This window comes from Nyctereutes procyonoides, unplaced genomic scaffold (genome assembly GCF_905146905.1).
Source record: "Nyctereutes procyonoides isolate TBG_1078 unplaced genomic scaffold, NYPRO_anot_genome, whole genome shotgun sequence".
NCBI lineage: Eukaryota > Metazoa > Chordata > Mammalia > Carnivora > Canidae > Nyctereutes > Nyctereutes procyonoides.
The window spans coordinates 64,331,182-64,344,817 of NW_026575049.1; positions in this window are offsets into that span (position 1 = coordinate 64,331,182).

A 13,636-nucleotide genomic window follows, 5' to 3' on the forward strand; every position below is an offset into this window, starting at 1 on the left:
AGGAATCAGAAGCTCCTGCAATGCTGGTAGGAGTGTAAAATGGAGCAACTATAAATGGAAAGTAAAATGATAGTTTCTTAAAAATTAAAAACCATTATCATATGATCTAGCAATTGCACTTCTGAGTATTTACCTAAAAGAATTGAAATCAGGGCCTCAAAAAGATATTTGTACACTCATGTTTGCAGCAACACTATTTACAATAGCTAAAATGTGGAAGCAACCCAAGTGTGCATCAACAAATGAAGGGATAAGCACAATGCAGCATACACATACACTTACTTTTAAAATAATATTCTGCAATTTGCTACAACATGGCTAACCCTTGAGGACATCACGCTTAGTGAAATAAACCAGTAACGACAAAGTCAAATACTATGTGATTCCACTTAAGTGGAGGTACTTGGCTAGTCAAAATCACAAAGACAAAATTTGTAATAGTGGTTGTCATGGGCTGAGGGGTGGGTAAAATGGAGAGTTAATGTTTAATAGGATAGAATTTCAGCTTTACAAGATGGAATGTGTTATGGGGATGGATGATGATGATGACTGCCAAAAATTATAAAGATATTTAATACCACTTAACTGTATACTTAAAAATAGCTAAGATGATAAAACTCATGTGCATTTTACCACAGGAAAAAAAATAAAACTTTATAATAATTTGGTCTCTGATTTATTTCACAAGGTCTTAATCTTGCTTTTTAAAAAATCCTGTTAAAAATAAATAAATAAATAAATAAATAAATAAATAAATAAATAAATAAATAAACGATCCTGTTTTGGGGGTGCCTGGGTGGCTCAGTTAGTTAAGCATCTGCTTCAGGCTGGTCTTGATCCTGGAATCCTGAGATCTGCTCAGTAGGGACCCTGCTTCTCCCTCTGCCCCTCCTCCCACCCCTAGGCAAGCACTCTCTCTCTTGCTCGCTCGCTCTCTCATACTCTCTCAAAATCTTTAAAAAATAAAAAAATAAAAATAAAAGATCCTGTTTTTAATTACACTATTTTCTACTATGGCTCTTTATTAATTATACAGATGTTATGTAAAACACATATTTCTAAATATGCTAATACTTAAACCAACAGCAAAGGTATCTTAAGATTACTCCCTAAATATTACTTTGCTCATTTCAATGAAACGAAATCAGATTATAACAAAATTGCTATATAAAGAACTTTAACTGTAGTTCATTAAAGAAAACATTAAAATGAATGATTTTACCCAAGATCATACCAATTTTATATATGCTATAAATAAAATTAATGTGGTTAAATAATTTCATACTGTGTAAGTATAAAATCTTGTAAGCTCCAAAATACCTAGAGTACCAATGAACCAACATTCAATTTTAGGGATTTGAAACTTAATGCTCCTTCAATAGCTCTGTTGGATGTTGTTAGAATGGTATTTCAAATATTTTCTGTCAGTTGAATTAAACATTACCTAAATAATGCTGAGCTGGGGGAAAAAAAACATTAAAAACATCTCCAAATCTAGCATAACAGATTAATGCTCTATTGTTTGCTGCCTTAACAAAAGCAAATGCTTTTTTTTTTTTAATATTTTATTTATTTTTTTTTTATTTTTTTTTTTATTTATTTATGATAGTCATACAGAGAGAGAGAGAGGCAGAGACACAGGCAGAGGGAGAAGCAGGCTCCATGCACCGGGAGCCTGACGTGGGATTCGATCCCGGGTCTCCAGGATCGCGCCCTGGGCCAAAGGCAGGCGCCAAACCGCTGCGCCACCCAGGGATCCCATACAAAAGCAAGTGCTTATGATGAATTCAGAAACCACCTGGAGACTCAAACTCACAAAGAAACTGCAGTGACATATTGTGCTACTTGATATTATTACCAGAGATGGTTCTTCAAGAAGTCAAGGAAGACAATCTTATTATTAGTATAATTGGAAATGTGCTAATATGCCCACCAGAACAAAAATCCTCTCTTGCAACATATTACCTGTGAAAGATAATTTACAAACGAGTAAGTCCTAATGTGTTCCTTAATCTGACTTAGGACTGAACTGTAAACAGAACAAGGCCCATGAACTACCATAGAGCTGATGCTGTGTGTATATGGATTGGAAGTGGGGAGGGAGGTATACATGTCTATGGCCTTCTTGAAGTATGGAGATGTGCTATTTTGCTGTATGACTGCAGTGAGATTTCTGGTTAAGAAAACTCTCCCTTCAAAAATTCACCATAAATCAAGGGCAGAAACCATTAGATTTTAAGAATAACAACAGAGGAAAGCCCTTTTCCCTTACTGGTTACCAGAATTTACATAGTAGGATCATAGGAGATATTTTTGATAAACTTAGAAGCTAGGAAGGTGGGAGAGCCAGAGAGACCATGCTGTGTGCCATGCCATGAGTGCCACCCTGGCACTCTACGCCCAATCTTTAGTAGAAATTTAATGCAAACCACATTTTAAAGCAAATTACATAATGAAATATTTATTCCAACTACGATCAATTTTAGAAAATATTATTTTCTAGTTTGTTATGAAAATGTAAAATTAAATGCTAGTTGCTAGTACACCAACTTGTTTCTAGTAATTCATTTTCTTTCTTCATTAAATACATAGGAAAAGTCTGATAGTGAAGCAATTGGTTGAGATGTAAGAAGTCTAACAAAATTTATGTAGTTACTTCTAATTTGTACACATGATTCTTAAGCACTCTGCAGCTCAAAAGCTTTGGTATCTACTTACTGAAGGAATATATCTTTTATCATATTTCTCACTTCATAAATCATTTTTCATTTTAGGTCCACTATAAATCACTTTATTATAAATTAAGAAATGAAGAAATAGCATTATTGTTATTTTAATAAGTTATTTTAAACAATATTTTATCTCTGCATCATTTTAATTTTGAATTTATTAGTTTAATAATCTCTTTCTAATGAATTCCATAATTTATTTCTCAGTGGTTTTTATAGTATTCCTCAAAATGAGTATTAATGCATTAATTTAATTTAAAATGAAGTTATACAGACAGCCCGGGTGGCTCAGCGGTTTAGCGCTGCCTTCAGCCCAGGGTGTGATCCTGGAGACCCGGGATTGAGTCCCATGTCGGGCTCCCTGCATAGAGCCTGCTTCTCCTTCTGCCTGTGTCTTTGCCTCTGTGTGTGTGTGTGTCTCTCATGAATAAATAAAGTATTTTTTAAAAAAATGAAATTATACTTTTTCTTGAAAGTCAATCTTATTTGAGCTTCATCAGTTAGGTAACATGGCATTATTTTATCCAAAACTGCAAATTCAAATAAACCATCCCAAGGCTTTGAAATATTTAAACATATGTAAACATATAGTAAGATGAACTCATTTAATTAAAAATGTTATTTGGGGAAGGTCACAATGAAATCCTATTTAAATTTTTCCTAACACTTTCAGAGCATATTGAATTAATCAAGGTAACTAAATCAAAGAGGGACTGTATAATTTTGGGCAAACTTTAGTAAAGCTTTGAATGACTAAAGGGTAATAAATTCTTTTGGAAGTCAGGTGGTTTTCAATTTTTTTGTTTTCAAATTAAAGAAATGGTTTAAATGAGTTACATCACTGAAAATTTCTGATAACAAGCCACCATTGTGTTTTTGTTTTGCAAATAACATGGACAGGGTTCAAATAATTCCCCTTTTACGTGAATAAGTTTCTAAGCACTTATATCTATAACTCTGGAAAACAGGAATAAATCTGAAACAGAATCCAGTCTCATTCTAACCATAAATAATATTTATACACATGTATATAAACTAATCAGGGAAGAAAAATTCCATCCACTGAGATACATTCCATGAAATTTTTGCTTTTAATTTTTAGTATCTAAATTTATAACATATTTGTTTTCTCAAGTTATACATTATTAACAACTGTAATGATAAAAGGTTTATTATACTTACAGCCACAAATGACAAATTTAAAAAAAGTTTCAATTTATATTTATATTTGTGTGATAAAAACTGACAGTATGATCATAAAAAGGCTTTTTAGCACTAAAATGCATTATTTTTTATTAAATATAATTTAATAATTTATTCAATTTATTAAAGTAAGATAAAACTGTGTCAGTGAAGTATACTGGAAGTTTGAAATTAGCAATGTATAGAAACTTCAACTTCTGAGTGTCAAAGAAGAGGTATTTACCTTTTATTATTTTTTAAGTAGATGAGTGTAGGAGGATATTTAGATTCCACCTCATGTTTTCAAAAGAATGATCTAACAGTTTTGTTTAAAAATTCAATGCTCATAATACATCGGAAATTACAACCTTCACAATTGTATAAACATGATACATTTTAGATGGTAATTTTTATATTTTTTTGAGATTTTATTTATTTATTCATGAGAGACAGAGAGAAAGAGAGGCAGAGATACAGGCAGCAAGAGAAGCAGGCTCCTCACAGGGAGCCCAATGTGGGACTGGAACCCCAGTCTACAGGGTCACACCCTGGGCTGAAGATGGCGCTAAACCGCTGAGCCACCGGGGCCGCCCAGACATTAATTTTTAAATGTATGAGGGGGATATGCAGTTTGTCTTCTTAATGTTAGAAGATCTTAGACATGCTAAAAAGACTTGAACAAATCACAACCTTTGAAATTGAGTTTCTTAAACTATAAAATGAGAATAAAATTCACTCTACCTCAAGATTATACATATGTAATATTATACATATTCACCATCTGTGTGTTTTTTGTAAAATGTAAAACAATATAATTTTTGAGGGTCTAAAAAAAATAACACTCCCTTCATTTTGAGTTCTTTTTCGTATGAACTAGACAGACCAACAAAACATCACATGACAAATCCCAGCTGTAAGTCATGAAATCTTGATTCATTTTCAGGGGCTATATATTAAATTGATCTATAAATAACTAAATTCCTATGTGTCACAATTCTTTAAGATTAAATTTAGCCAAATATAAGAGGGTATTACAAAACCATACTTGGGAATTAAGACACTGAAATGTAAAAAGGGAACAAGGGACTTAGATGTAAAAGCAATGTTATGGAGAACCATCCTTACCCAGTTAATTCCATCTTTTGAGGACAGTTTGCAAAGCCCTATCTTAAAATAAGCATTCTGTAATACAAATTCTTAGGCCTGCAACAAGGTTGTGAAACCAGTAGGAATAAATATGTGCCCATTTTCTGGGCCTCCAGCTACAGTTCTCAGTAGTATCACTTAGAGGGAGCCAATTATATTCCCCAGGCAAACCAAGCATACTAGATAATGAATACACCATATTGAAATAAAAAACAATTTTCCAACATATATATTTTATAGTCAAAACTGTTCTTAATTCTGCCTATAGTTTAAGTCTGATAATTTAGCTAAATGATTTGGTATTCAAATGAATAGTAAGCTATTTACCAAAAATTGGTAATATATAAATTTTTATTAAAGTGTCAAATTATATCTGTGAAATTTTAGATATGCTCAGCATTTCACAAGTTCTTCCAATCATTTTCCAATATAATTTGCACTTAGAAAATTTCTGCTTAGCTAGAAAAGTTGGAAACTGACTAGGTTCATTAAGCCAAGATTATTTGTTAGTCTAAGCTTCCACAAGAGCAATTTCAAAGATGTTTCTCTTGTACCTATTGTGAGGAAGACACAACATGTTGTGTTCTATGAGGCATACATAGATGTTTAAGATATAGTCTCTGAACTCAAAGAAATTATCAGTCTAATAACTGATACAGAAACGTTGAGAGCATTGCACTATGAATACCACCTAAATTCTATAATTAACATTTTACTACACAGCATTTCCTGTAACTATATTTGCTTTATCTAAATTTTATTTTTTGGGGATCCCTGGGTGGCTCAGCGATTTAGAGCTTGCCTTTGGCCCAGGGCGTGATCCTGGAGTCCCAGGATCGAGTCCCACATTGGGCTCCCGGCATGGAGCCTGCCTCTCCCTCCTCCTGTGTCTCTGCCTCTCTATGTCTATCATAAATAAATAAATCTTTAAAAAATAATAAATAAATTTTATTTTTTATGGGCATAACTATTCATCTCTCTATACATCCATCAATCTGTCTTTTTAAAGATTTTATTTTTGGGCAGCCTGGGTGGCTCAGCGGTTTAGTACCGCTTTCAGCCCAGGGCATGATCCTGGAGACCCAGGATAGAGTCCCACGTCGGGCTCCCTGCATGGAGCCTGCTTCTCCCTCTGCTTGTGTCTCTGCCTCTCTCTCTCTCTCTCTCTCTCTCTCTCTCTCTCTGTGTGTCTCTCATGAATAAATAAATATTTAAAATAAATAATGATTTTATTTTTAAGTAATCCCTATGCCCAACATGGAGCTCGAACTCATAACTCCAAGATCAAAAGTCACATGCTCTGAGCCAGGCAGGGGCCCATAAAGCATTTCAAAGAAAGTTAAAGGCATAAATATGTTTCACACCTAAATACTTCACCACACCTAAAATTAGCCGGAGCTTATTATTTTTAGTTTTTTTCAGAGAAAATTTACAAATATGAAATGCACAAATCTTAAGTATTTCAACTGCAGATTTTACAAATGCTTACACTCTATAATCCAAACCCCTATCAAGATAAAGAACATTACTGTCACCTAAAAAGTTCCCTCTTGACCATTTGCAGCCAATTTCCACCCCAACTCCGATCTAGAGGGAACCACTATTAGTGATATTTTCCCACCATAGAGCAGTTTTACAGATAATTTTAAAACTCAAAATTTAAAACAAAGAGTGATCATTAGACTGAGGAATCAAAAAAGACTTCCTGTGGATGGAGAGATGTATTGACATATGATAAAAAGAACAAAACGCTTAACAATTGTAGAAATTAGGTGGTGGCTATAGGGGCGTGCCAGCTATCAATTTACTATCCTTCAGCTCCAAATCTACTTTTCTTTGCCCTGCTTGTGAAACTAGAAACATTTCTCCTTTTCCAGCTTTAGAGAGGGCAATGGTGTGACCCAATAATGTGCAAGCAGCAAAGAGACACCTCCCTTCTGAATTCAGGCCTCCATCATCTTCATCATTATCATATTATTATTATTATTTTGCATGAGAGCACAAGAGCCTTGCTGAGGACCAAGTTCCAGGTGTGGCCACAGCTCTAGCCTCCCTACTGACAGTGGGCAGTTTTCTAGACCATGTAGCAATGGTACACATGCCTTTTCTGAACAGATTTGCATACATGCTCTGGGAAGAAGCGCCCTGTCCTTCTTCCTCAACCTAGAAATATTAGGTGCTCTTTAACATAAGGCTTCTAGGACCCTTAGAGCTCTTTTATGCCTTTTAATATAACCACCCCTCTTTGTTCTAGATAACATTTCATCATATCAAATTTTCAAATAACCAGTAGAGTTCTGTCTCCTGACTAAACTCAGAGTCTGAGGGTTATTCACCGAACAGCTTTTCTGTATGTTTAAAAATGCTGGGGGAAGGGGAAAGCAAGAAGGCATATTTTAAAAGACTGGCAGGTTGTTAAAGCTGGATGATGGACTGAGAAAATTACACTACTGTCTCCTCATTTAAGTTTTAAATTTTCTCTAATACTTTTTAAAAAGGGGAGGAAAAGAAAGGCTTCATAATGGCCAAAGCTTTTAGAAAGAGGCTGGTGGAATGTATTTTTAAAAGGCAAAAACAGAGGATAAGATTCTAATTAAGGAAAAAGTACATATAACATGAAGGCAGAAAACCAAAGGACATGTTTTAGGAACAGCAAGTAGGTTGGCTAACATATAAGACGTAAAATGAAAATAAATGTGTTTGGTGAGATTTTTTTTTCCTCCCTTTCACTTCAGCATGTTAATTCTTTGCATCCAATTGCTTTTTTGGCCTATTCTCCTGTCCCTGCTCTACCCACACTTCCATATACTGTCCAAGGACTAGCTCTTCCCACTCTTTCTCACCTCTTATAAGCTATAAATTGATCCACTGCAGTCTTTTTGTATCTTAATTTCTTCAAACATGGGCCTAATTATATGTCTTTGGACACATTTATGACAAAATATAGACACGTCTGTGCTTATACAGTATTTTTTTATGTTTAAAGCCATTAGCAGTAACATAAACAAGTTTCCATAATATCTAGTGAGTAGAGGATAAGTAAAAGCATTAGTTGATTTTTTTATTATTTAAAAACTCATGTAACATTCTTTTTATAATTACAAAATGTATCTATATACACAAGAGTGAGTGTATGTGCATGCGTGTCAACAAACATAACATACATCTCTGGGAAGGGACTGGAAATGCTCTCTGCTAAACTGAGTGGTGAGTACAGTTGAACAAGTAATAAAATGAGTATCTAATATTTTCTCCACCCACCCATACATTTAAAGCACCCTTGGGCAAGTATTCAGTGACCTGTTCTTTCATCTTCATTGAAATGACAACTGTGGTGAAATCTGATTTACAAAAAGCATGTCTGTTTAATCCAAAGTTAAAATATTAAAAATTATAAAACCAGCTAGATACTAATAGGAAGAACTTAGAAAAGAGATAAAGAATACAAGCATATCCAAACAAAACATGTGACAATCCATTAAAAGCACATAAGAACATGGACTTGTTGTATACATTAAAGTATACAGATACCCTTCCCCTAAAGTCAGGAACACAGCAGGGATATCCACTACCACCACTGCTGTTCAACATAGTACTAGCCTCAATAATCAGACTAAATAAATAAATAAAAGGCATCAGAATTGGCAAAGAAGAAGTCAAGCTCTCATTCTTTGCAGATGACATGATACTCCATGTGGAAAACCCAAAAGACCCCACCCCAAAATTGCTAGAACTCATACAGGAATTCAGCAAAAGGGCAAGATATAAAATCAATGCACAGAAGTCAGTTGCATTTTTATGCACTAACAATGGGACAGAAGAAAGAGAAATTAAGGAGTTGACCCCAGGGGATCCCTGGGTGGCTCAGCGGTTTAGCGCCTGCCTTCGGCCCAGGGAGTAATACTGGAGTCCCAGAATCGAGTCCCACATCAGGCTTCCTGCATGGAGCCTGCTTCTCCCTCTGCGTGTGTCTCTGCCTCACTCTATTGTGAATAAATAAATATAATCTTAAAAAATAAAAAAATAAAGTGTTTACTTTTAACATTAAAAAAAAAGTTAAAAAAAAAAAAAGGTGGATGCTTGGGTGGCTCAGTGGTTTAACGCCTGCCTTTGACCCAGGGTATTATCCTGGAGTCCCGGGAACGAGTCCCACATCAGGATCCCTACATGGAGCCTGCTTCTCCCTCTGCCTGTGTCTCTGCCTGTCTCTCTCTCTACCATGAATAAATAAAATATTTTTTAAAAAGTTAAAAAAAAAGGAGTTAACCCCATTTACAATTGGACCAAAAACCGTAAGGTACCTAAGAATAAACCTAACCAAAAAAAATAAAGGATCTGAAAACTCAGAAAACTATAGAACACTCATGAAAGAAATTGTGGGAGACAAAAAGAAATGGAAAAATGCTCCATGCTCATGGATTGGAGGAACAAATATTGTTACAATGTCTATGCTACCTAGAGCAATCTACATATACAATGCAATTCCTATCAAAACACAATCAACATTTTTCACAGAGCTGGAACAAATAATCCTAAAATTTGAATGGAATCAGAAAAGACCCTAAATAGCCAAAGGTATGTTGAAAAAAAAAAAAAAAAAAACAAAGCAGGCAGCATCACAATTTAGGACTTCAAGTTATATTACAAAGCTGTAATGATCAAGACAGTATGGGCACAGATACATAGATAAACGAAACAGAATACAGAACCCAGAAATGGATCCTCAACCCTATGGTCAACTAATCTTCAACAAAGCAGGAAATGATATCCAATAGAAAAAAGACAATCTCTTCAAAAAATGGTGTTGGGAAAAATGGAAGCCACATGCAGAAGGATGAGACTGGACCATTTTCTTACACCATACACAAAAACAGACTCAAAATGGATGAAAGGACTAAATATGAGACAAGTATCCAACAAAATCCTAGAGAACACCTGCAACAACCTCTGTGACCTCGGCCACAGGAACTTCTTGTGAGACACTTCTCCAAAGGCAAGGGAAACAAAGGCAAAGATGAATTATTGGGACTTTATCAAGATGAAAAGTTTTTGTACAGCAAAGGAAACAGCTGACAAAACCAAAATAGAACAGACAGAAAAGGAAAAGATGGTTGCAAATGTCTTATCAGATAAAGGGTTAGTATCCAAAATCTATAAAGAACTTAAAATTCAACACCTAAAGAATAAATAATCCAGTCAAGAAATGGGCAGAAGACATGAACAGACATTTCTCAAAAGAAGACATACAAATGGCCAACAGACACATGAAAAAATGCTCAACATCACTTCACATCAGGGAAATACAAATCAAAACCACAATGAGATACCACCTGACACCTGTCAGAATTGCTAAAATTAACAAGTCAGGAAATGACCGATGTTGGCAAGGACGTGGGGAAAAGGGGAGCCCTCTTACACTATTGGTGGTAATGCAAGCTGATGTGGCCACTTTGGAAAACAGTATAGAAGTTCCTCAAAAAGGGATCCCTGGGTGGCGCAGCGGTTTGGCGCCTGCCTTTGGCCCAGGGCGCGATCCTGGAGACCCGGGATCGAATCCCACATCGGGCTCCCAGTGCATGGAGCCTGCTTCTCCCTCTGCCTGTGTCTCTGCCTCTCTCTTTCTCTCTCTCTCTGTGTGACTATCATAAATAAATAAATTAAAAAAAAAAAAAAGAAGTTCCTCAAAAAGCTGAAAATAGAGCTACCCTAGAGCCCAGCAATTGCACTACTGGGTATCTATTCTAAAGATACAAATGTAGTGATCTGAAGAGGCACTTGAACCCCAATGTTTGTAACAGCAATGTCCACAATAGCCAAACTATGGAAAGAGCCCGTCCATCTACAGATGGGAAAAAGATGTGAGATATATATAAATACACACACACACACACACACAACAGAATACTACTCAGCCCATCAAAAAAGAAAAAAGAAAAAAAGAAAGAAAGAAACCTTGCCATTTGCAACAACGTGGATGGACCTAGAGGGTATTATGCTAAGTGAAATAAGTCATTCAGAGAAAGACAATTATCATATGAATTTCACTCAAAGGTGGAATTTAAGAAACAAAACAGAAGACTATAGGGGAAGGGAGGGAAAAATAAAACAAGACAAAATCAGAGAGAGAGACAAACCACAAGAGACTCTTAATCATAGGAAACAAACTGAGCTTTGCTGGAGAGGAAGGGGGCGTGGGGATGAGGTACCTGGGTGATGACCATCAAGGAGAGCACATGACATAATGAGTACTGGGTATTAAGTAAGACTGATGAATCACTGAGCTCCACCACTGGAACTAATAATACATTATATGTTAACTAACTGAATTTAAAATTTTTTAAAGTACACAGATACCCCAACTAGGCTCCTTTCTCTCCTAACCCCCATTATTGGTAAGGTCTGAAGCCGACATTCTATTTCAAGCTTCTACATGTGTCCTATCCTCTTCCATCTGTTTAGAACGTGGCAGCAACACAGGTATTCCAAAACAGTAGAGAGCAGCAGACAGATGTATCACCCAGGCAATGACCTCTGCTTTCTCAACCCTTCCTGGACTCACTGATGCTAAGTCTGGTTCAAGATCCAGGATAATGCAATATCTGAAAACATTTTTTTTTTTCAAAAAGACACATCAAGACTGCTGAAGTCAGTTCTTCCCAAATTCAAAGGCAAGGGTCAAGACTAGAATTGAGTTACTTTCTTGCCTCTGACAGTACTTTTCCTGTGTAGTCAGGTATCACAAGCAGCTATGCACTCCATGGTAGGCCCAGGGGCGAAAGAATGCCCCCACAAAGATACACTGCAGCTGGCCTGTTGTGGGGGGATGCCTTGCTTTCACTAATTTCTAGCAGCTGTGCAAAATAACTTTCTGTGATAATGAAAATGTTTGATATTTTGGTCCCATGTGGTTATCAAACACTTGAAATATAGGTAGCATGACTGAGGAACTGGCTTTTTAATTTTATTTTTATTTAATTTTAATTAAATTTAATAGCCATATGATTCATAGCTACAGTCTTGGGTAAACAGTTCTAGAGCCTTAGTTTAAAAAAAGAAAAAATCAGGAACTTAAAGCACATAGGGTTGCAAATCGTCTTACTGCCTCTAACCTAGGCTGCCTGGCAAAAACATCCAGTTGTCTTCATTCAGGCAGCACCTCCTCTGCGAAGCCCTGGTACCTCAGTTACTCTTTATTACTACTTTATTACTACTACTACTTCATTACTATTAGCCAGGTCACACCATGTTGTCATTATGGGCTTCTGGGGGCTCTAAAAAGGCAGCAATCGTGTCATATTAATCTCTGAATTCCCATGACCTAATAGGGTGCCACATCTTCAGACTCTCGCCCTACATTTTCCTGGCCGATTTAAGACACTTTTTTTTTTAAGATTTTATTTATTTATTCATGAGAGACAAAGACAGAGAGAGAGGCAGAGACACAGGCAGAGGGAGAAGCAGGCTCCATGTCGGGAGCCTGATGTAGGACTCGATCCCAGGACTCCAGGATCACGCCCTGAGTGGAAGTCGGGCACTAAACCATTGAGCCACCCAGGGATCCCGCTTAAGCCAGTTTTTATCTAACCAATTGCACCTCTTTACTACTCTATCGTTTGAAATCTCATAATCCCATCCACAACGAATGAACATCTTAGAACTGGAGAAAACCCGGGTCATTGCATCTATATCAAAGGGCATGCGGGCGCTTTACCTCTGTATAGAATTCTTCAGTAGAAAACACCGTAAAACAGTGGAAATGGTGCATTTAGAAAATCAGGCGGGAAATAACCAGGAAGTAGTCAGACGTGGAATACGGAATTCAGGGCAAGACACACATTTGGGAGTTTTCTGACATAGAAGTAACCGTGCACTTGACATTTATGACCGTGCAACTAGAGACTTGTATCGCTTAGGGATTAAGCGCAGACAGAACAAAGGCACTCCAATGTTAAGGAGTCAGAGATTAAAAAATAATAATAAAATAAAAATGTGCAAAGGAAGACTGAAACGGGGCAACCGGTGACATAAGAGGAAAATCAGGAAAGTATGTGAAAAACAAGCGAATAAAGTGATTCAAGGAAAACAGAATCTCTCGGTTATGTCAAATGTTGATAAAGCAGGGCAGCCCGGGTGGCTCAGTGGTTGAACATCTGCCTTCGGCTCAGGTCGTGACCCTGGGGTCCCCGGATCGAGTCCGACGTCGGGCTCCCTGCGTGGAGCCTGCTTCTCCCTCTGCCTGTGTCTCTGCCTCTGCGTGTGTGTGTGTCTCAGGAAAAAGTAAATAAAATCTTTAAAAATGGGAAGCAAGGTGTTCTCCTCTTTCCCGCCATCGCAAACCCTCCAAAAAACGAAGAGGGTGAAGCCTGCACGGTTAACACCTGGCGCTCATTTACCAGCGACAGACAGCAACGCCCCTGACCCCGCTCCCTGCGCTCGTTCTCTCAACAGAGACGCTCTTCCACGCCTTCCTTTCAACACGCGCGTCCCGCCAGGCTCCCGGGCGCACACCGCCACCCGTGGGCGGCATCAACTTTAAACGAAAAAACCTCTGAAGCTGTTCTCCAGCTGAGATTCCGCCT